Genomic DNA, 25,022 nt, shown 5'->3' with positions numbered 1-25,022 from the left:
GGGGGATAATTCAATCAGTGTAACTTGCACAAAGAAGTTCCCTTGTACAATCATCCATTTAAAGGGCATTAATGTTTTATCACGGAGCTCTCTGGCATGTATCCAGCCAGGTGCTCCCTGAATATTTCTGGTTTTGGCCAGAAGAACAATGTTTGCCGAGGGCATTGCAGCTGTACACATAGCTTAGCAAGTAGCAAAAATGCAGCACGAACCAGGTTCTCAAATGCCAAATCTCATGGATACCACACCATACCAAAATAAATATTAATGAAGGAAACTTTTAGCCTTTCTCCAAATGAATGCAAAATGAAATTGGCTTAATGTTCATAACCATTAACTAATCAAAATCAATAAACACAAAATCGCTAAATACAATTATATGCTATTTACGGAGTACAAAGCACTTTCAATACAAGATCTCCATTAATTCTCACAATAATTTTAAGTATCATTCCTTTTATTTTTCTCATAAGCATCCTAAACACTGGAGTTACTAGACGGCTTCAGAATGTTTACTTGTATTTATTAACTGAGACCCAAATTCAAGTCATTGAGAAGGCAAAGAAAATTAAACAACTAAAAAAAGAAAAAAGTCAATGCCATTTTTTGTCTAGCTAATCCATAAGGGTAGTATAGTGGCTGTCAAATGTAGATATATGCCTGAAATAGGCAGAAGTAAAAAATGTCATCTTCAAACAATGAAAGTTATTCAGACTCATGATAATAAAACTATCCAATCAATATACCAAGATATCAACATAAAAAAGCAAAAGTTCCCCTCCCTATGACCCAGAAATAATCACTATTCAGTTTTTTTGTGCAACCTTCCTTGAGGACAATTTGGACCCTGTTTTGATTCAGGAACCCCATGATAAATTAATGGAAAAAGCAGGTTACAAAATAGTATGCAGAGGATGATCCTAGCTATGTTGCATCAATACATGCATATGAAGCCAGAGATCATAAAGATGGAGGATGAAGACAATACAAGAAAAATTACCTTGTTAACAATTATCTCAGTGCTGTGTGACTGATTGGCATACTTTTATAACAACTACAAGTAACTATTCTAACCAGGAGAGGAAAGCCCCAGGTTACACAGGGATTTAGGACTGGGATCAAGGTTTTGGGAGAACCAATTCAGGAGAGTTGATTCCTCATCCACTAAACCAGCATATCAATATATCACTCTGCTAGCTGTAATTTCAAAATAGTTAAAGAGTTACTAAAAACCCAAAGCAATCAAGAAATGTGACATGGCAAACATAATTACTAGCTAATGACTAACAGATATTAAGTGCTAAGACTTCAGAGGAGAAAAAGATCATTCTGGGGCCTCCCCGGTGGCGCAGTGGTTGAGCGCTGGGTTGCGAAGCTGCCCGTGGCCTCTGCGGCGCCGGTTCGATCCCCGGCTGATCCCCTGCCACCAGAGGAGGGTCCCACATGGCGCGCAGACCTCTCCTGCCTCCCGCTGCTCCCCTCAGCAGTGTACTTCGGTCCTTCTGCCTGCTCTGCTCCCCGCTCTAGCTCTGGTGAATCCTCTCACCCTCCCACACTTCTGACTGTACCCAGTGCTTGTATAAACAAAACAAACAAACAAACAAATAAATAAAAACATGCCTCTATTAAAAAAAAAAGAAAAAAAAAAGATCATTCTAGTACATAATGTTTCCAAATACTTCATAAATCAGAGATTTGGGCAAATACAGAGGATTGTCAACCAGTTGATGAGAGCTGAAGTACAATGCTCCACCCCATCACTTGTTCTCTCAACACAGAGTTATTGAAAAACTTATGTACTAGGTCCTATGAAAGGGCCTACGACATAGCATGAACACTGGGTGATACAAAGTGCATTTCTTCACAGATTTTATTATTGTTGCATTGTGTTATCTCTTGTTAGGAGCCTTGAGAACATTTAAGTGGTGGGAAGGAAAGAATCTAAAAGATGAAGGTGAAGGTATGAGAGGGGAAAGGATGGTCAGAAGATGATGAGAAGGGATGGGCAACAGAACCTCCATCACCAGTTATGAGGGAGTAGCAGAGGCTGACAGTTGTATGTCATTATCATTTCAGTGCTTCAGTTCCCTACTTCAACACTGCACACAGATGTTTGCTACAAAGATTGCTGGCCTTCCTCACACAAAGAGGAGGCTATGTGAATAAGTTCTGGCCAATGGTAAGAAACAAAATGTTGTGTGACAGCTTCGTTCCAAGAGATTAGAATAGAGATTTTGTCCCTTTTCCTTAATTCTTTCTAGAAATGTGTATGCAACCTCTGAAACTGTTTAAGGTGAGCTTCTATTATGAATGGAATACTGATATATAGAAAGACTAAGCAGAGGATAAGAGATCTAGCAGTTAAGTGTACAGTTTAAAGTCACACACCTGGGTCCTAATTCCAGCTTCTCACTCAGTAGGTATGTCAAGTTAGACAACTGGCCGCAGTTCCTTTATCTATGTGATGGACTTCAATAAATGGTGTTGGGAAAACTGGACATCCACCTGCAAAAGAATGAAATTGGACTAATTCTTATACTATACACAAAATTAACTCAATATGAATAAAAGACCTGAAACCATAAAAAAAACAGAAAACATAGGCAGTAAGCTCCTTGACATCAGTCTTGGCAATGATTTTTTTTTTATTTACACCAAAAGCAAAAATAAACAAGCAGGACTACATTGAACTGAAAAACTTCTTATAGCATTCACAAAATGACAAGGCACCTACTACCAAATGGGGAAAAATATTTGCAAATCATGTATCTGATGGGTGGGGGGTAAATATTCAAAATATAAAGAACTAATTTAAACACATACAAACACACCCATTTTTAAAAAAGGGAAGAAAAGCTGAAGAGACTTTTTTCCCAAAGTACACAAGCAGATGACCAACAGGTACGTGAAAAGGAGCTCACCACATCACTAATCCTTTGGGAAATGTAAACTAAAACCACAATGAGATCACCTCACTCCTTTTAGAATGGCTCTTATCAAAAAAGACAAGGTAAGTGTTATCGAGGGGTTCCAGAACAGGGAATCCTTGTGCACTGCTGGTGGGATATAAATTTATGCAGTCACTATAGTAAATAGTATGGAAGTTCCTCAAAAAAATATATTACCATATGATCCAGCAATACATCTGGGTATTTATCCAAGGGAAATAAGACACTAACTCAAAAATATACCACACCCCTAATGATCCAACAGTTATAATAGCCAAGACAGAAAACAACATAAGTATATCAATAGACAAATGGATTTTTAAAGTATGGTATTTATACACAATGAAATTTCTGAACAATAAAAAGGAAAACCCTGACATTTGCAACAATGTGAATGGATCTGGAGGACATTATGTAATTGAGATAAATCAGGGAGAGAAGAAAAAATCTGTATGATCTCACTTAAATGTGGAATCTAGAAAAAACAGCTCAGATACAGAGAACAGACTGGTGGTTGCAGGGAAGGGGTGCAGTAAAAGGGGTAAAGGTGATCCAAAAGGTACAAACTTCCAGTTATAAAATAAACAAGTAATGAGGATATAATGTATAGCATGGTGACTTTAGTTAACAATATTTTATCATATTTGAAAGCTGCTAAGAGTGAATCTTGAAAGTTCTCAACATAAGAAAAAATGATTATATGTGGAAATGGATGCCATAAATTCACTGTGGTAATGACTTTGCAATATATGTGAATATCAAAACATTATGTTGTAGGGGCCTCCCTGGTGGTGCAAGGAGTTAAGCACCACACTATGAAGCAATCCGCAGCCTCTGCAGCACAAGTTCCATACCAGCCAGCCAGGGAGCAACCCACATGGCAAAGCAGACCTATCCTGACTCACCTGCTGCTCCCCTCAGCAGTGCACTTCGGTCAATCTGCCTGTTCTATTCCCCACTCTATCTCTGGTGAGTCCTCTCACCCCCTGCATCTCTGGCCTGTACCCCAGCTCTTGTATGCATAAATAAACAAATCTTTAAAAAAAAAAACATTAAGTTGTAAACCTAAAATTAATAAGGCACCTCCCTGGTGGCCTAGGGCCTAGAGGTTAAGTCTCAGTGTGATCACCGCTATCACCTCTATGGCCTCAGTTCAATCCCCATCAGGGAGCTAACCCACACATGGCACAGCAGACCTCTCCTTTCCCTACTCTGTCTCTGGTGAATCATCTATCCCCCCACAACTTTGGCCTAAACCCCAGTTCTTCTACATACAAAGAAAATAAAACTAATACAAAGTTGTGTGTGTATGTTAATTATATCAAATGAAAGAGTAAAGAAAAAATCTACATAGACCTGATTAAGAAGGTCTAAAGGAAGCAACATGTTAGAAGTGTATTAAAAGAAAAAAAAAAATTTTAAGGGAATAAAAGTTTGCAGGAAATCAAAAATTAAATGGAAACGATAAAGCTCTTATCTCCTAGTAGTGGCAGTATCATAAAGCCTTTGCCAGAGATAAAAAGGACTATGTGGTTACTACCATATCCCTGAATGATACCTTTTGTCACAAAAGTTATGGAGGAACAACCCATTTGTGTTCTATCAAAATCTGACTCAGGGTAACAAGTCAAGTCCCATAAATACATCCCCATCCTACAGATTATTTCAAGCAAAATCTAATTTGGGTTCTTTTCTGGGGATATCCCATGCACTTGGGAAAGTCACCCACTTGATTACAAGCTCCTGGAGGGCAAGAATAAGGTCTTTTCTTCTTCACAGCCTCAAGGCATCAGCAGCACTGTGCTCTGAAACTAAGAGGTATTATGTTCATTCAATAACTTACTGAGATGCTACTATGGGTCCAGGTACTACACTAGGTGATACGGTTATGAGGAACAAAAAACAAAACAAACAAAAAAAGATTCTTTAACACAGAAACATATCTGACTTTTTAAATGTTGATTTAATTAATGAATCTGAACTAGAAAATATTATAGCCAGTAGTAACAGCAGTGACTGGTTCAACCTAGTAATATAAGTGTGAACAAAGACCAGAAGTTAATGGCCAAGTTTAACTAAATGTAAGGGTTACATTAAATCACTATTCCCAAACTGTTTTCTGGAATCGTGTATTTCTGTGCAGTGATAAAAACTGTTCTATACACAGACTACTCCTTTCCATTCATTCAATTACTTAAATATTCTCTTCCCCTCCTACTCTGTCTTCCTCTTTCTTTCCGTCCCTTTCCCTCTATTTTCTCACATCCTAAAATTGGGCAGATGCAAGCATAGGAATAAAATGTAGATTTCAGTTTAATCAGAGCAGATTTAAAAGATACTCACATAAAAGTGGAAGAGAGCAGGACATTTTTGCAATTTCACCTCAAGCAGGTGTTCTAAAAGGTAATGCCTGAGAAAAATTATATTTCCCTATTACTCAGTAACCCTAACACCTGGGGAAGGTTCTAGCAATTCTGAGAGTATGGGCACAAAGAAAATAATGGGGGGAGGGCCTCCCCTGGTGGCGCAGTGGTTGGGCGCTGGGCTGCGAAGCTGCCCGCAGCCTCTGCAGTGCCGCGCCGGTTCGATCCCCAGTCGCCGGCGAGGGTCCCACATGGCGCGACAGACCTCTCCTGCTGCGCCCACTGCTCCCCTCAGCAGTGTATTTCATCATCTGCCTGTTCTGCTCCCCGCTCTGGCTCTGGTGAATTCTCTCACCCTCCCGCACTTCTGACTGTGCCCAGTGCTTGTATAAATAAATAAATAAAATCTTTAAAAAAAAATAAAAAAATAAAAAAAAAAAGAAAATAATGGGGGGAGGGGGCGTGAAAGGAGGAAAGGTGAGGAGAGGGAAGAGGAGGGAGGTAGGAGGGGAGGAACAGAGGGAGGAATATTGCTTTCTTGATTCTTTCCACTTCACCCACTTGGTTTTCCTGTTCTCATCCCCAATCTTTTTGCAAGTCTTTTCTTTTCACCACGTGATTGAATAAGCTGTATGACACACTGGCAGCTGGCCACAGAGTCTTCCCAGAAGAGAGGCCACTTTTCAGGAAACCCTGCCTCATTTCCAGTGGAGGGAAGATGATAGGGAAGGGAGGGTACAGAGAGTGAGATGATGGCAAAACAGCTTACTAAGCAAACTAACATTCGGGAACTCAGATATCTGTTCACAGAAAAACAGACAATATCAATTGCATCCAATTTATATTTAGTGCACATGCATATTTTTCACACAAGTATATATCTCTACATATGTCAAATATCACTCTTTTGAGCATGAGAGCCCTGTTAATAGTAATGGCTTATGATCCCCCTGGTGTAGGTTTTCTTGGACTTTCTATTTCTGTTTCTTGATAAAAACAGAAATAACCATATTTAAAGTAAGTCTCCTGTAAAATTTCCCAAACATTCTCCCCCCCCAACTGTCAACATACATACACATTAAGAACCTCTGCTATATACCAAATTCATACACACATCTCACCCAAACCCATGCCAACAGATCTTCACGGAAAAATAATTTCCTTACAGGGAATTTTCAGTGTGTATTCATGTGTAATATATTATATGATCCCTATATTGAAAAAAGAGAGAGCTCAGACAGGTTCTAGAAACCTCACTTTCAACAGATGAAGCCTCCTCCATTTCCCAATCTCCAAATGTTGGTAGGCCCAAGGTCTCAGCCCTCGATCATCACCTTTTCTCTATCCACACTTCCTACCGAAACAATCACACCAAGTTGTATGGCTGAAATGTCATTTATATACTAACAATTTTCAAAGTTATAGCTCAGAACTTCTCTCTCAGATACCCAATTATTTCTTCAACATCTTTACTTGGGAGTCAACTGAACATCTAAAGTCTACATAAAGGCAATTACTTGATTGCTGCACAACAGCACACACCACCTCCTTCCTTCCCAGTGCCCACCATTCTCAGTAAACGCCGCCATTAATCACCATGTGATCAGTCTTGACACCTCTCTTTCACATACCACATCCAACTCATCACCAACTCTGTGTTAGCTTCAAAATACATCACATAGCCACCAGTTTCTCACCACTGCTACTACCCCAATTTTCAGTCACCATCATCTTTTTAATATTAGCACCAACAAGGCAGGAACAATGTCAGTTTTTTCCTCTATTGTGTTCACAATGTCTAACACACAATAAATGGTGAATAAATTCAATGAATGAATATTGGCTGAGAAAGCTGATATGGCTCACAGAGCAAGTTAATGCTGATTGCCAGGCCTTGGACCCAGATCTCCATCAGGTGTCCCCTAATATAAAATTCTTATTTGGTATGATTTGGTGGATTATTTCGGAGGTCTGGAAATGGTGTTACCACTAATATATATGGTATAACTTTTTAGCATTCCCTTTCAGCGCCTCCCGCCCCAAAAAAAACCTACCAAATCATACCAAGTAGGAACACTCTACTTGGGGGGGGGGGGGAGAGGAGAAGTGATAACCTGTATCTGTAGATAAGACTTGTTCCCACAACTCCACACTACCCTTTGGAAGTTTTAAAGGAAAAGTGATTCTACTACCTTGTCACCTTTGTGCTCATTTGCTTTTCTTTTTCCTTTTAATCATTCTCTCTCAAATGCACATACTCAAAACTTTTTTCCCAGTAAATATCTACTCTCATGAGTGAGGAAATGCATACAAAGGACAGAAATATTTGTGGATCAAAGACCATTAAACTTTCAGTTAACATTTTCACAACTGAGTCTGTTTTGGTAAAAGCGATAAAAAAATTACATATTAATAAAGATAACGGGAGGAAACAGGTTTAAATGCTAACCCCAATTTTAAACTGAAAATATCAGAACACAGAGTTGGGCTTGGGGGTGCATCTAATAAATAGATATATATGAATATAGTTTATTTAAATGCACTTACATATTCCTACTGGCATTTTTTTTTAAGATTTATTTTATTTATTTATTGATACAAGCACTGGGTACAGTCAGAAGCGCGGGAGGGTGAGAGAATTCACCAGAGCCAGAGCAGGGAGCACAGCAGGCAGAAGGACCGAAGTACACTGTTGAGGGGAGCAGCGGGCGGCAGCAGAGGTCTGCGCGCCATGTGGGACCCTCCTCTGGTGGCCGGGGAGCAGCCAGGGAGCATCTCTCGAACCGGAGATGCAGAGGCTGCAGGCAGCTTCGCAACCCAGCGCTCAACCGCTGCGCCACCAGGGAGGCCCCCTACTGGCATTCTTAAAGAAGAAATAGCTATTAAAAATGAAAAGGCTGGATTCTGAAGGTAAGAATAACACTTTTCTAGTATAATAAACCTCTCTGGGTCTTTTGGAGACTTTCATCAAAGAGGCATTTAGAGGAGTGCTGGACATCACAATAAATCTTTCTACCTCTCTGAACTTCAGGTTCCTGAAGTACAAAAGCATACAATAAGATGTATTAGGAATGTGCTATCAACCCTGACATGCCAGGATTCCCCTAATTTTATGGAGTTGGGCCCCCAGGAAGACACAAGAACTACCTGCAAGTGCATTAAAACATTTTAGCAAAATGCACACATATTCCTATACCAACTGATAGTAAGGACTACAAGAAAGTCAGGAAGACTCAGCTCACACCAAAACTGTATTCAATAACTGAAATATAATGATGATCCTTACGCTGATATTAGCCTAAATCCTTATTTTTAATCATTTTTTTTCAGTTTGGAACCTAAGACATGTTCAAAAGCATTTAGCATTGATTACACTATCTATTCAAAATGAAGCTAGTAAGGGAAGAGTGACAAAGGATACTAACAACCCCCATAACAGAAAACACTTCATACATTTTAGAAATGTCATTTCTTTGTAAACAGTATTGGTAATACCCAAGTGAAGTCAAGTCAGCACTGGTCAGGTTAAAACTTAAATGTACTCTAATCACAAACAGTTCATGTGAAAACTTTAAACATAAAACTTTTATTAAGCCATATATAGCTGGTTGTTTTCAGTCCTTATTTTCATAGTGGTGATTCTCTCAAAGTGGCACACAGTTGGGCTGTGTTACTATTTTCAGTGATAGACATCTACACTACTACTATTTCTAGGTATACTTTATTCCTTTCCTTGTATTCAGTCAGTAAGTTAGATCAAGCTTTCAACACATTCAGGCAAGTCTTTTTTCCCATTTGTTCCAATTAGTGAAAGTTTTACAATGCAGATTGAAAAAGAACATTAATTATGTTTTGCTTAAATCAGTCCATTTCAGATACAGTCCCAAAGACCCCAGAGCAGAAACAGGTGGTTACAGTTCCTATCATCCTCATTCACAGTTTTACTTCTTTTATTAGCAAAAAGCCACTTAAATCAATTTGCCACATTTCATTCCAAGCTCACAAAATTGGAAGCAGATGTCCACAGTCTTTAGAAAATAATGTATTTTCACAGCACACACACAAGAAAACATTGCTTAAATTAAGGAAATACTCAGTGCACACAGTGGTTGTAATGTAATCTTACTGTATCTGGACATTTGTGTCCCCCAAAATTAACATGTTGGAATTCTGAAACCTAAAGTAATGGTATCAGGAGGTGGAGCTTTGGGAGAGTTGATGGAGCATTCAAGTGAAATTAGTACCCTTTAGGCCATATGGCACTTTCAAGCCCTTTTGCCCTGTGAGGATACAAGAAGTTTGTGACCCAGAAGAGGGCACACAAGGAGACTATGGGCACACGCACACTGAATGTTGAGGGTCTGCATTTTGCAACCTCCATCCTTTTCCCCATATGGGTCCAGAAACACTGGCAGTCAGGCACTAACCCACTACACAAGAGACAAATACTCTTTTCTGAGGAATGTGATCATCCCACGAGAAAAAAAACTAAAGACACTGACAATTAAGGGTTCCCCAATTAATGGCCCATTCAAGTCACTCTTGGGTGACATTCAAAACCCTATGTATGCTCAGCTTCCCCCCTCAAGTTTAATCATGAAAAGGCAACTCAGTATACACAAAGATTATGCAGAGGGGGGAAAATTTAAAGTCTTCAGAGATAAAGGAACATATTTATCTATGAAGAAAAAGATGTTTTTGTTCTGTAAGTAACATTTTCAGAAAATGAAAAAGGAGCTCTCAGAAAGATGACAGAAGAAAGGAAAAACAAGACAGGAAAATGGCCCTATGGAACTTTCTAAGTTAATGGAAATGTTCTATATTTTGTTTTGGGTGGTGGTTGGGCAAGCATATACAAATGTCAAAACAAAGTGAAATAAACACTTAGGGCTGTCCTCCCGTAGCCATCCTCTGTCTATGAGTGACAGTGCCCTTACATCCCTGCCCTCTAGGCTCAGGTGTGCACACTTAGGCATGCGTGCTCACCCATGCTCCAGGTGTCCACAATCATGATCAAGGCCGCAGGTGAGAGCCACAGAGGTTAGTAGCACAAAAAACCTAATTTATTCACTTATCCTGCACCACCACATTCAAAAAATTCAAGAACTGACAATGTGTCAGGAATGTTTTTTTAAAATAACTGAAAGACTTTCTAACAGCTGCATGAAACAAGACCATCAACCAATGCCTTCAAAATTACAGAGGAAAACAATTTCCAACCTACTAGTCTATAACCGGCCAAATTATCAATAAAGAATGAAGGAGGAATAAAAACATATTTAGACATTCAAGATCTTAAAATTTTTGCCTGCTATGTACCCTCCAGAAAAGAATAGGTTCCAACATCAAAAATAATGATTCAACCTACAGGAGGTGAAGGGAATTCCTGGGGAGAGAAGGGGACAGAGCAGAGAGATTTCAGGACAAATTGTGGTCAGTCTTAAAAGATGAGCAGGCTCAGGGAAATGCAAATCAAAACTACAACGAGATACCATCTTACACCAGTGAGAATGGCACACATTAAAAAAACTAGCAACAACAAATGTTGGTGAGGATGTGGAGAAAAAGGAACTCTCCTGCACTGCTGGTGGGAGTGCAAACTGGTCCAACCACTAAGGAAAACTGTATGGAGATTCCTCAACCTACTAAAAATAGAGCTTCCATATGATCCAGCAATTCCACTCCTAGGTTATTTACCCAAAGGACACAGAAACATTAATTCCAAAGAGCACCTGCATCCCTATGTTTATAGCAGCACTACTTACAATAGCTAAGCTTTGGAAACAACCCAAATGCCCAAAAATAGATGACTGGATCAAGAAGATGTGGTACATATATACCATGGAATATTACTCAGCATTCAAAAAAGATAAACACATGCAGTTTGCAGCAACATGGATGGAGCTGGAAGGGATCATGCTCAGCGAAATAAGCCAGAAAGAAAAAGAAAAAAGAAAAATGGATGGTCTCACTCATAGCAGGAATCTAGAAAACCTAAATAAGGGACCAGGAAAAAATAACTATAAGAAAGAAAAAAAAAATCAACAAACAACTATGAACCAGAGACACACTGGGGGGGGGGAACGGGGAAAGGAGGATTGGGGTCAAAATAAGGGGGGTGCAATTGTATGGGGAATATAAAAATAAAAAAAAATTAAATAAATTTGGGGGGGGGGAGACGAGCAGGCCACACTTGGATAGTGAGACTCAAGCGTCAATTATGCTTAGGGCGATTATCAGTAAGAACCCCAAATTGCATCAAGGGACAGATTATGGTTTTCCATAATCATGCACTGATGAAGTTCCTACTCTTCCCTCATACAAATGCCAGAATCAGAAGACCACTTCACCCCATAAATGTATTCTGTAATGACCTACACCTGAGAGCTAGACATAAACTAAAAAGAGATAGGTTAGAAGGTTTCCTAGGTTAGGAACAAAATTAAAATATAGAGCAATCCTTAACTGTATTACATTCAGGGTCCCAACAGCTAGACACACCATAGTCCTCTTGACCAAAACTGTGAGAAGCCCTAATTCCCACAATTCTCTCATGTCCTTTTCCACTGGTTTCTCCAAAAAGGTTCCTGTAACCTCTGGGCTCCCACATCCAAACTTGATTTCTGTTCAGATCCAATGGTAAATGGATTTCTCAAAAATGGCAACATTGTCCTTTCCTTATACACCTAGCTTTGTACTTGCTATAGGGATAGGGACATCAGGGTTGCAAGCAGGAAAATGACTAAAACACAAGTTGGGATGGTTGCATCCTCTGAGGCGAGTGCAATGTGGAGAGTACCTGGTGACTTATAAAAAATATTGTTAATGGTCTGGGTTTTTTTTAAGATTTATTTTTATTTATTTATGCATACAAGAACTGGGGTGTAGGACAGAGGTGTGAGGGGTGAGAGAATTTACCAGAGTGGGGAGCAGAACAGGCAGATCTACTGAAATGCACTGCTGAGGGGAGCAGGTGAGACAGGAGAGAGGTCTTCCGTGCCATGTGAGTCAGCTTCCTGGCCAGGGATCAAACTCGTGCCGCAGTAGCCAGTGATAGCTTGATAGCACTGAGACTTTAATGCCTGCACCACCAGGGGAGGCCCTGTTAATGGTCTATTTCTTAACATGAACAGTTAAGTACATAGAAATTTTTCTCCAACTATGCCTATATGTTTTATACATTCTTCAGTAAGACTGGTACATTTTGCAATTTATAAAGTTCCTCCCAAAAAGATTAATTTATTTAAAGCCCCTAATACAATGAGAGATCCCACTAGACACTCATTAATTACCTTCTCTCCAGTTACTCAACTGTACCTTTTTTTTTTAAAGATTTATTTATTAATGCATACAAGAATGGCGGTACAGATTGGAGAAGAACAAAGACCCCGGGAGACGCGCACACAGCCCGGGCTGCCAGTAAGCTGGCGCGGAAACGCGGAGTGCTCGGCGCGCTTGAAAAGCAAGTGCAGACCTGGATCGCGGCTGCCCAGGTCCCCGCACCTGCGACCTAGGCTTGCGGGGAGACGACCTAGGCTTGCGGGGAGACGCGCGGAGGTCCTCACTGAGGTGAAGGTCCCTCCCTGAGTAAGCAAGATCCAGGCGCCCAGGCACGGGAGCGGTGCAAAAGGCGCCATTCCCGCGCCACTGAACTGGGCTACAGCCCGCGTCCTGGAACTGAGGGCTTTGAACTGAGACCCGGGGCACGAAAATTTGGGGCGTGGTTTCTCCACGACGGTGGGGCACAAGTCAGACACAGCACCCCAAAGCTGTTGAGGTGTACCCTACCATTCCCGCTCTGTTCTCTGTCCCACGGGGTGGGGAGGCGAAAAACAGCCCCCCAAGGACAATAGGAGAGATCTCTGGCGCCACCTAGCGACCAGGAAAAAAAAAAGTCACTAACACCCTATAAAACAGGACATTTCTTAAGACTGCTTGAAAAGGCAGAAGGTTTCTGGAGGACCCAGTGGCCAGCCGGGAAGTTATTCCACGCCAGGCCCCTTCCGACCAGCAATCTGAGCCCACAGAGGGAGCAGGCACCCACGTCCGGGGCAGACCGGGGGCGCAGAAGAGTGTGCCTGAAACCGGAGGCGCAGGGACTGCATCCCGCTTCGCCATTTGAGAACAGGGACATTTCTTCAGTAAAAACTGCCTAAAACCAGCAGAAAGCTCCCCCAGAAGACAGAGATGGCTCCTGGAAGAGCCAGAGGGGAGCGGAGAAGTTCACCCAAGATGTCAGTCAGTCCGAGCAACACAGTGTCCCAACGCATACGACAAATTAGAAAACAGACAGTAGGGAGTAGAAGAACCACACGCAACCTAAAAACTCCTCAGGAAAGAAGCACACCACAAAAAGAAAACCACTCCCCAGATTGCAACGACAGCAACTTGGAAGAACTTCTGAGCCTTCAGAAAGAGAATTTAAAATTGCCATGATTAAAAAAGTGATAGATCAGAAGAAGGAAATTGAGTCCCTAAAGAGGGAAGTAAGAGAAATGCAGGAGATCAAAGAATTAATGGAGGAACTAAAGAACTCTGGGAAAAGCAATGAAAGCAGAATAGAGAAATGGAAAGAACGAATAAGTAATCTTGAAGACACAGAAATAAAAAGAACCAAAACAGAAAAGGAAAGAGAAGTACGAAGAAAAAGAATGAAGAAAGACTTCGGGAAACTATCTGACTCCATGAGGAAAGGAAATATAAGAGTTATAGGAATTCCAGAAGGAGAGGAGAGAGATGTAGGAAGAGAAAATATTCATGGATATAATTGAAGAGAACTTCCCAAATGAGAAGGAGGAGCTGAAAATTGATATACAAGAAGCAAGAAGAACACCAAACTTCCACGACGAAAGGAAAAACACAGCAAGACACATAATAGTAAAGCTCCCAAGAATCCAGGACAAGGAAAAAATAATGAAGCTGACAAGAGGGAAGAAACAGATAACATTCAAAGGAAAACCAATCAGGCTGACATCAGACTTCTCTGAAGAAACACTACGGGCAAGAGAGAGTGGAGGGACATAGTCAACAGACTCCAAGAAAACAGATGCCAACCAAGAATACTCTATCCCGCAAAGCTCTCTTTCCTCCATGAAGAAAGAATATGGACCTTCCCACAAAGAGAAACTCCGGAATTCATTGCGACTAAACCCCCACTCCAAAAAATACTACAAGGAATCCTAAAGCCAGAACCTCAGAGGGACGAATAACAACGAAAGAAGACCAAAAAAAAAAAAAAGTTATTAAAAGAATAAATAAAATCAAAGGAAAGACAAACATAATGGCAAATACAGATGCTAACATATCAATATTAACTCTAAATGTAAATGGACTAAACTCTTCAATAAAAAGACACAGAGTTGCAGCCTGGATTAAGAAACAAAACCCAACCTTTTGCTGTCTCCAGGAAACACATTTAGCTACAAAAGATAAAAATAGGCTCAAAGTCAAAGGATGGAAAACAATCCTACAAGCAAATGGGCCAAAAAAGAAAGCAGGAACAGCTATACTTATATCAGATAAAACAGATTTCAAACTCAAAAAGATAAAAAGAGACCCCAATGGTCACTACATTATGATTAAGGGGACAATACTTCAAGAAGAAATAACACTCATTAACATATACTCACCAAACGAAAGAGCACCAAAATATATCAGACAACTGTTGTCCTCTCTGAAAACAGACATCAGAGAAAACACATATGTAGTGGGAGACTTCAACACACCACTATCAACAATGGATAGATCAACAAGACAAAAAATAAGTAAAGAAACTAAAGCTCTAAATAAGGACCTAGAGCATTTGGGCTTAACAGACATCTATAGGGCCTCCCCGGTGGCGCAGCGGTGGAGCGCTGGGTTGCGAAGCTGCCCGCGGCCTCTACGGCGCCGGTTCGATCCCCGGCTGCTCCCCGGCCACCAGAGGAGGGTCCCACATGGCGTGCAGACCTCTCCTGCCGCCCGCTGCTCCCCTCAGCAGTGTACTTCGGTCCTTCTGCCTGCTCTGCTCCCCCGCTCTGCTCTGGTGAATCTCTCACCCCTCCCGCGCTTCTGACTGTACCCAGTGCATGTATAAACAAAACAAACAAACAAACCAGCAAAACAAATAAATAAAGCATGCCTCTAAAAAAAAAAAAAAAAAAAAAACAGACATCTATAGAACACTAAACCCAAAAAAACGGAGTACACACATTCTCAAGCGCACACGGATCATTCTCCAGGATCGATCACATACTGGGGCACAAGACAAACATCAACAGATACACCAAGATTGAAATCATACCAACCATCTTTTCTGACCACGAAGGCATCAAACTAGAAATAAATCATAAAAAGAAGGCAAGGAACTATCCTACCTCATGGAGATCAAAAGCCACACTACTGGAAGACCACTGGACTAACGAGGAGATCAAAGAAGAAATTAAAAAATTCTTTGAATTGAATGACAAGGAGACACCAATATCCTAAATGTATGGGATGCAGCAAAGCAGTAATAAAGGAAAATATATAGCAATAAAGCTCACATCAAAAAACAAGAAAGAACTCAAAGAAACAACCTAATCTCGAAGCTCAAAGATCTAGAAAAAAACAACAAAAAAACCCAGAACCAGTAGAAGAAAAGAAATAATAAAACCAAAGCAGAAATAAATGAAATGAAACTAAAAAAACAATCCAAAAGATCAATGAAACCAAGAGCTGGTTCTTTGAAAAAATAAATAAAATAGACAAACCCCTAGCCAGGCTCACAAAGGAAAAAAGGGAGAAAGCACAAATACACAGAATCATAAATGAAAGAGGAGAAATCACAACGCACACAGCAGAAATCAAAAGAATAATCAGTAACTACTATGAACAGTTATATGGAAACAAGTTCAACAATCTAGAGGAGATGGACAAATTCCTACAACTCTACAATCACCCAAAGCTAGATAAAGAAGAAATAGAACACCTAAACAGGGCCTCCCCAGTGGCGCAGCGGTTGAGCGCTGGGTTGCGAAGCTGCCTGCAGCCTCTGCAGCCGGTTCGATCCCCGGCTGCTCCCCGGCCACCAGAGGAGGGTCCCACATGGCGCGCAGACCTCTCCTGCCGCCCGCTGCTCCCCTCAGCAGTGTACTTCGGTCCTTCTGCCTGCTCTGCTCCCCGCTCTGGCTCTGGTGAATTCTCTCACCCTCCCACGCTTCTGACTGTACCCAGTGCATGTATCAAACAAACAAACAATAAAAAAAATAAATAAATAAATAAGACATGCCTCTAGAAAATTAAAAAAAAAAAAAAAAAAGAACACCTAAACAGACCAATTACAATTAGCGAAATTGAAATGGTAATTAAAAACCTCCCCAAAAACAAAAGCCCAGGACCTGATGGATTTACAAATGAATTCTACCAAACATTCAGAGACGAATTAGTGCCTATCCTTCACAAACTCTTCCAAAAAATTGAGAAGGAAGGGACAATACCAAACACGTTCTATGAAGCCAATATTACACTAATACCAAAACCGAATAAGGACAACATAAAAAAGGAAAACTATAGGCCAATCTCCCTAATGAACACTGATGCAAAAATCCTCAATAAAATTTTAGCTATCAGAATCCAACAATGTATCCATAAGATAATTCACCACGACCAAGTTGGATTCATTCCAGGGACACAAGGATGGTTTAACATCCGAAAATCAATCAACGTTATCCAACACATCAACAAAAAGAAATATAAAAACCATATGATAATATCAATAGATGCTGAGAAAGCTTTCGACAAAGTGCAACACCCATTCATGATAAAAGCCCTTGAAATTCTTGGGATACAAGGAACATACCTCAACATCATAAAGGCCATCTATGACAAGCCAACAGCCAGTATCATTCTCAATGGTGAAAAGCTGAAAGCAATTCCATTAAGATCTGGAACAAGACAAGGATGTCCACTCTCACCACTGCTTTTCAATATAATACTGGAAGTCCTAGCCAGAGCAATAAGACAAGAGAAAGACATCCAAGGAATCCAAATAGGAAAAGAAGAAGTCAAACTATCACTATTTGCAGATGATATGATAATATACATAGAGAACCCAAAATCTCCACAGAAAAACTAATTCAACTCATCAATCAATTCAGTAAAGTGGCAGGATACAAAATCAACACGCAAAAGTCAGTGGCCTTCCTATACACAAACAATAAATCTGAAGAAGAAGAAATAAAAAAACCACCCCTTTTATTATCGAAACAAAAAAAATCAAATATTTGGAATAAATCTAACAAAAGAGGTAAAGGACCTATACAAAGAAAACTATAAAACACTGTTAAAAGAAATAGAAGAAGACACAAAGAAATGGAAAGACATCCCCTGCTCATGGATTGGAAGAATAAACATTATTAAAATGCCATCCTACCAAAAGCAATATACAGATTCAATGCAATTCCAATCAAATCTCAATGGCATTCTTCAAAGAAATAGAACAATCATTGATGAAATTCATATGGAATCACCAAAAACCCCGAATAGCCAAAGCTCTACTGAAAAAAAAAGAAGGAAATGGAGGCATCACACTCCCAGACTTCAAACTATACTACAAAGCCATAATCATCAAAACTGCATGGTATTGGAACAAGAACAGACATACAGACCTATGGAATCGAATAGAAAATCCAGAAATAAACCCACAGATTTATGGTCAACTAATCTTTGACAAAGGAGCAAAGACTATGCATTGGAGCAAAGAAAGTTTGTTCAATAAATGGTGCTGGGAAAACTGGGTCGCTACATGCAAAAGAATGAAGCTTGACCACTACCTCACACCATACACAAAAATCAACTCAAAATGGATTAAAGAACTAGACATAAGACCTGAAACCATAAAATACATAGAAGGAAATATAGGCGAAACACTACGGGATTTGCACATCAAAGACATCTTTACAGACACATCACCCAAAGCAGTGATAGTGAAGAGAAAGATAAACAGCTGGGACTACATCAAATTAAAGAGCTTCTGCACAGCAAAAGAGACAATAACAAAAACAAAGAGAAACCCCACCAACTGGGAGAACATTTTTGCACCCAACACTAATGATAAAGGACTGATCACAAAAATCTGCAAAGAGCTGATGAGACTCAGCAACAACAAAGAAAATAATCCAGTCAAAAAATGGGCAGAAGAGCTAAAAAGAAACTTCTCTGAAGAGGAAATGCAAATGGCCAACAGACATATGAAAAAATGTTCAACATCACTTGTAATCAGGGAAATGCAAATCAAAACTACCATGAGATACCATCTCACACCAGTGAGAATGGCACATATTAAAAAAACTAGCAACAACAAATGTTGGCGAGGATGTGGAGAAAAAGGAACTCTTCTGCACTGTTGGTGGGAGTGCAAACTGGTCCAACCACTATGGAGAGCTGTGTGGAGATTTCTGGACCTACTAAACATAGAGCTTCCATATGATCCAGCAATTCCACTCCTAGGTATTTACCCAAAGGACACAGAAACATCAATTCCAAAGAGCACCTGCACTCCTATGTTTATAGCAGCACTGTTTACAATAGCTAAGCTTTGGAAACAACCCAAATGCCCAAAAATAGATGACTGGATCAAGAAGATGTGGTACATATATACCATGGAATATTACTCAGCATTCAAAAAAGATAAACACATGCAATTTGCAGCAACATGGATGGCACTGGAAGGGATCATGCTCAGCGAAATAAGCCAAAAAGAAAAAGAAAAATACCGGATGGTCTCACTCATAGCAGGAATCTAGAAAACTTAAATAAGGGACCAGGAAAATGAATATAAGAAAGTGAAAATCAAAATCAACAAAAAAACTATGAACCAGAGACACTTTTGGGGGGTGGGGGGGGCGGGAGGGGAAGGATTGGGGTCAGAATGGGGCGTTTGCAATTGTATGGGGGAATATAAAAATAAAATTTAATATTTAAAAAAAAAAAAAAAAAAAAAAAAAGAATGGCGGTACAGGCCAGAGGTGCAGGGAGGAAAGAGGATTCACCAGAGACAGAATGGGGAACAGAACAGGAACTGAAATACACTGCTGAGGGGAGCAGCAGGCGAGTCAGGAAAGGTCTGCTGCGCCATGTGAGTTGCTCCCTCTCTGGGGATTGATCTCGTGCTGCAGTCTGCGGTCAGTTTCATAGGTTGCGTCTTAACCCCTTGCGCCACCAGGAAGACCCTGTACTTTTCTTTTTAAGATTTATTTATTCATGCATACAAGAACAGGGGTATAGGCCAGATGCGCAGGAGGGTGAGAGGATTCACCAGAGACAGAGCAGGCAGACAACTGAAAAACACTGCTGAGGGGAGCAGTGGGTGAGATAGGAGAGGTCTGCCGTACCATGTGGGATTCTCACCAGCTGGAGGGGATTGAACCAGCGCTGCAGAGGCTGGGGACAGCTTCACAGCGCTGCATTCAACCATCTGCGCCACCAAGGGAGGCTTCAACTGTACTTCGTTAAAGGTGATCTTGAATGGCAGCAAACCTCCAGCAGCGTGGATTATGCAATAATACCCTCAACTTTTATCAGCTTGTGTCATCATTTACTGGTAATGCATTTCTCCTTAGCTAGATTGAATTTTTTTTTAAGCATTACTTTCCCTCACGATTCTTTTGACCTTCCATTTTCTCCTTTAAAACACAATGACGGCCCTACGTCAAATGGAGGCGGGCCTGATTCACATACATTAAATTCTCTGAAGAGAAAGTAAAGTTCTTAGACAAAGTCCTTTTATCACTCAGTGCCTTTCCATCCCCAGTACCTACTTAGCATAGGGCCTGACACAAAGAAGAACTCAGATGTCTGTTGAGAAACAGTAACTGAAATCAGAAGAAAAAAAGTTCTAAGGAGAATGACAAATATGACTAACCTGATTAATGGAAACAAAGTCACACATGGAAAGAAAAAACACCACTGTGATCATACCCATTTAAATGAAGTTTTTAAACATAAAAGAGGGTGTCACATTAAGATTAGTTTTAAAAATTACTTCCAAATCTTACAAGGACTAAATCAGAGGAAAATGACTTAAAGTAAATGAATTGTGATTCTGAAAAGAATAAACTGTTGACAGAGGAGGAGGGGCTTTCTCATCCTTCTCAGAGTTAATAAATCTTAGTGGAGTCTATCTCCCTAAGTGAGTTCTAATATTACCTTTGGACCACTGTAAACAAGTGAGTGGAATAAATAACTATGACCCCCCTCCCAAAACTAACAGGGCTGTAGAAATTATATGTTCCTGGTTTTCTGATTCACTAAGAGTAAGAACAGTACATAGGGACACATCCAATGCAAAACTATCTTAATATCCTATTGATAGGAAAATTAGGAGAGTTTCAAATTCAGGTGCTTTTACAGAGTTTAAGTTCCAAAGGTTTTTTAATAAATACTATGCTCTGACAGTTAAATGCAGTGACTTTTGACCTGAAAACTGTTAAAACCAAGGGAAATAATGTAAGTTGGACCCAAGCCCATCTTTATTATGATTCCATTTTTAAAAGTAACTCATAAATGTGCATGACTCACACATCTGAATATAATGAGACGTTCCTTTATCATTTCATCTTCCAGTGCCAGTAATCCCACATTACAGAGTGCCAAAACCCTTTAATAAGTGCAGCATGTGTTCTGAACACATTCCAAAAACCAGCTCAGGACTACCGCATTTGGGAGAAAAAAACTTAAGTAATGATTTCTGGGCTTTGGAATAGAGGACCTACAGGAAGTTGCCAAAAATATAACTACCCTCACATTCTCCATGCAGTTACCTAGACTTCTGATCCTTAAACCCATAGCAACAATTATCCTTCAGGCTTTCATAGCTCTTTGAAGTTCATGAAGCACTTCACACCTATTAGCTGATTCCCAGTGACACACTAGAGTCCTTAGGATAGACATAACTGGACCCATTTTATAGATGAAGAATCAGAGTTCAGAGAATTTAGTGACTTGCCCAAGAGTATACGTTCAGCAAGTGGTGGAACTGGGACTTGCACCCAGAATATTAAAAACCAAAACCTTCTCAAAAGAGAAACCCTATTACACTGCTGGTGGGATCTAAACTGGTACAGCCATTTGGGAAGCAATCTGGATTTACCTTAAAACACTAAAAATGGAAACACTGCATAAGCCAGCAATTCTACTCTAGGTATCAATCCAAAGAATATGATACCATCAACTCAAAAAATCATATGTTCTACTCTGTTTATTGCAATATTATTTACAATAGCTAGGACATGGAAACTACCTGAGTGCCCACTGACAGAGGACTGGATTAATAAAATGTGGCATATCAACACAATGGAAAATTATTCAGCCATTAGGAAAGATGAAATGTTGCCATTTGTAGCAAAATGAAAGGCGTCTGTAGAAAAGTCAGACAAAAATGACAGAGACAAATATTGGACATTTACACAGTGGGTGATTCAACAAAGCAAAATATTTATAAAAACTAGTGGACACTAATAAATGAAGTGATGCTGCTGAGCTTAAGAGGAAGGAGGGAGTAAGGGACAAAGAGACAGGTGGGAAAATAAAGGCTCCTCTCAGGAGCACAGCAAGCCAACAAATAAATAAAACCTCACTAAAGTGCTTTGTGATCTGGGGATAAGAAAATAAGTAACTGAAATGAAATTTGTTGGAAACTTATAATTTTACTTATGGGAATAGTTCAATCTTCTGTAAATTTTAATAATTAATTTTTTTTTAATAGAGGCATGTTTTATTTATTTATTTGTTTGTTTGTTTATACATGCACTGGGTACAGTCAGAAGCGCGGGAGGGTGAGAGAATTCACCAGAGCCAGAGCAGGGAGCAGAGCAGGCAGAAGGACCGAAGTACACTGCTGAGGGGAGCAACGGGCGGCAGGAGAGGTCTGCGCGCCATGTGGGACCCTCCTCCGGTGGCCGGGGAGCAGCCGGGGATCGAACCGGCGCCGCAGAGTCCACGGGCAGCCTCGCAACCCAGCGCTCAACTGCTGCGCCACCGGGGAGGCCCCTTCTGTAAATTTTACTTATAGGAGCAGTTCAATCTTTTGTAGAAACTTTAGACTAGAAGAATGTTTCTAAAACTCCCTTCTCCCACTCTCATTTGTTTCCTTTGGTCCGTGGTTTGCTAGATCTAAGCAACTATCAGCTAAAGAAAGTCAGTACATAAAAAAAAGGTACTCACTTCTCCCTTTCTCAAACATCACCAATGACTAGATTCTATTTCCAACAACAACAAATAAGTGATGGAGTCAAAATTAGAACCAATTACATGACTAGAATCAATTCACTCCCATCACCTTTCTTGCCCTTCACAAAGTGGGTCAGAAGCTTAGACAGGCAATGGAAGGGGAAGCTAGAACAGAAATAACGGGAATGAGAAGAGACACCAGCTAGGATAAGAACCAGACAGCTATCCATTTGGGCTTGAGCGCAGATATATAACCTTTAATTCCCTACCAAGAAGACCATTTTTGAAATCTTCTCTCAGAACAGAAATCTCATTACAGCATGACTTGGGTAAGTGGAGGCAAAGCGAGAGGAGCCTCAAATCACAGAACTGCATAGGTAATGTGTAGCATCGCAGGGCCTTCAATCATCTCTTTGCACATTTAGACATTCAGCAATCCTTCCTAAGAAATAGGACTTCTGATGACAAAAATTTCCAAAGCAACTAAAGGTATGGCAAGGGTCTCTTTTTTAAGAAGTGGGGAGAAAAACAGTATCAGATGTCCTCCCTGTAGTTAACTTGAGAACAGTCAGCCAGATCTTCCCTATTTAAAAACAAGATGTTTTTCATTGATTTGACACCTTCATTAGCAGGTACAACTAACTTTACAATAGCTGGAGGTATGGGAATTCACTTTGTATTCTTACCTTTAATTATACAACAAGGGCTGGAATCCCCGGTCAGTTTATTCAGCCAAGTTTACAAGAAGTCACAATGAGGGAATTTCCAAGGCCAGTCTAACATCAGTAGCATAAATGCCATTCACCTAGGCTTCTCAGTTTACAAACACATTTTTAAAAGCTGACTAGAAACAATATAAAAATCTTTCTTGTCCTTACCACTTCAAACATTTAGTATGATCTAGGTTTTTGGTTAACCATGCTTGTCAAATGCTTTAAGTCGCTAAATTACTAACTGGGTTAGAACTTTCTAACCATACTTCACATAAATATAATCATAGATTACATGTCAAAAAACTTAATTTCCAAGTCTTGGACCAAATGAAATCTGCTTTATAATCTGGGTAGAAAATGTTGAATAAAAATGCTAATCATAATCACCATTTCTAGAACAAATGCATGGAAAAGCCTTAAGGAGTGGTGTTGGCATCAAACCTGAGGTTAAATCCTACCCTGCCACTTACGAGTTGTGTGACCCTGGGCACGTGGGTTTCTGAGCGCAGGTTTCTATAACCAATTCTCTCTCATTTAACTGTACTAAAGGATGAAGCACAGATAAAACCATACATTAGTTAATAACAAAAGATCAATTAACTATTATAAATGAAAATTCAGAAAACAAGTTAATGTGATTGCTTTGTAGTAACAGCATGGAAATCTGGAGTCGGAAACAAGTACAACTTTTCCATATTTTACTCTTCCCTTTAAGATCCATCCCAATCCAATCTCCTCCTCCACCTATTTTCATCAATCACCTTACAATGACTGACATATAACATAATTATTTCTTTGTTAAACATTTTATATATACACCCTGTATATATCACAATTCACTGGCAGACTCCTATTCATTTGATGGCTGCAGGGGAAGAATTCCCTGTTTCTCTAACTTCCAACCTCATTACTCCTTCATTATCCTGCCTGATTATAAACTACCATACTGAGATTATAAGCAATTATATAATTATTTAATTAGAACTGCAGAAGATTAAAAATACAAAAATCACTCTTGAGCAGTAACAGATAACCTTAATGTCTTAAAAGAATATTCTAATGCTCTAAAACCACTTTAGTTCAGATCACATGAGGCTACTCCCATGGGTTGGCTGTGGTGAATATGACAAAAATTAAAGTCCCTCAGGCTACAATTCTCAGGTTGCTGTGGACTAAACCACTGTAACCACTTCATATCTACTTAGACACACCCATTTTCTAGAACTTCAAAACCCTACTAAAAACAACTCAACTCAAATGAGTTTGGAATCAAGGCTACACCATCATGACTTTTAACTCTCCCTCAAGTCCCCTCTGTACTTTGCCACTCAATGTGAAACCAATGCTCTAAATCAATAGTCCCAGTCTCCTCCCCTTTTTTAAACATTATTTTAATGCTCCTTTACTACCCTGAAGTGAAAACCAAAGGTAATATAAACTACAAGCAAAATTTCAAGAAAATTAGCATAATGTCTGAAAAATAACTTTACACAGAAACATTAATTCCAAGGGCACCTGCACCCCTATGTTTATAGCAGCACTATTTACAATAGCTAAGCTATGGAAACAACCCAAATGCCCAAAAATAGATGGCTGGATCAAGAAGTTGTGGTATATATACACAATGGAATATTACTCAGCAATCAAAAAAGATAAACACATGCAGTTTGCAGCAACATGGATGGAGCTAGAAGGGATCATGCTCAGCGAAATAAGTCAGAAAGAAAAAGAAAAATACCGGATGGTCTCACTCATAGCAGGTATTTTAAAAACCTAAGGGACCAGGAAAAAGACTAATTAATACAAAGTAA

At 39.9% G+C, this 25,022-nt stretch overlaps 1 protein-coding gene across 2 annotated transcripts in view; it reads right to left on the bottom strand.

The window, feature by feature from the left end:
* Nucleotides 1–25,022, bottom strand: part of JAK1 (Janus kinase 1) — a 131,055-nt gene that overhangs the window by 71,407 nt on the left and 34,626 nt on the right. Inside the window, exon 2 of one of the 2 annotated variants that reach the window (XM_037498876.2) lies at nucleotides 2,389–2,505. The exons of the other annotated variant lie outside the window; for it this stretch is intronic. The gene's annotated coding sequence lies outside the window, so the exon portion shown is untranslated. The remainder of the gene's footprint in view (nucleotides 1–2,388; nucleotides 2,506–25,022) is intronic. 2 annotated transcript variants of the gene reach the window in all.

Source organism: Talpa occidentalis, unplaced genomic scaffold, assembly GCF_014898055.3.
Source record: "Talpa occidentalis isolate TD23 unplaced genomic scaffold, MPIMG_talOcc4v2.1 talOcc4.9, whole genome shotgun sequence".
NCBI lineage: Eukaryota > Metazoa > Chordata > Mammalia > Eulipotyphla > Talpidae > Talpa > Talpa occidentalis.
Note: the sequence above shows the minus strand (reverse complement) of the source record. Positions and strands in the feature narration are given on the sequence as shown.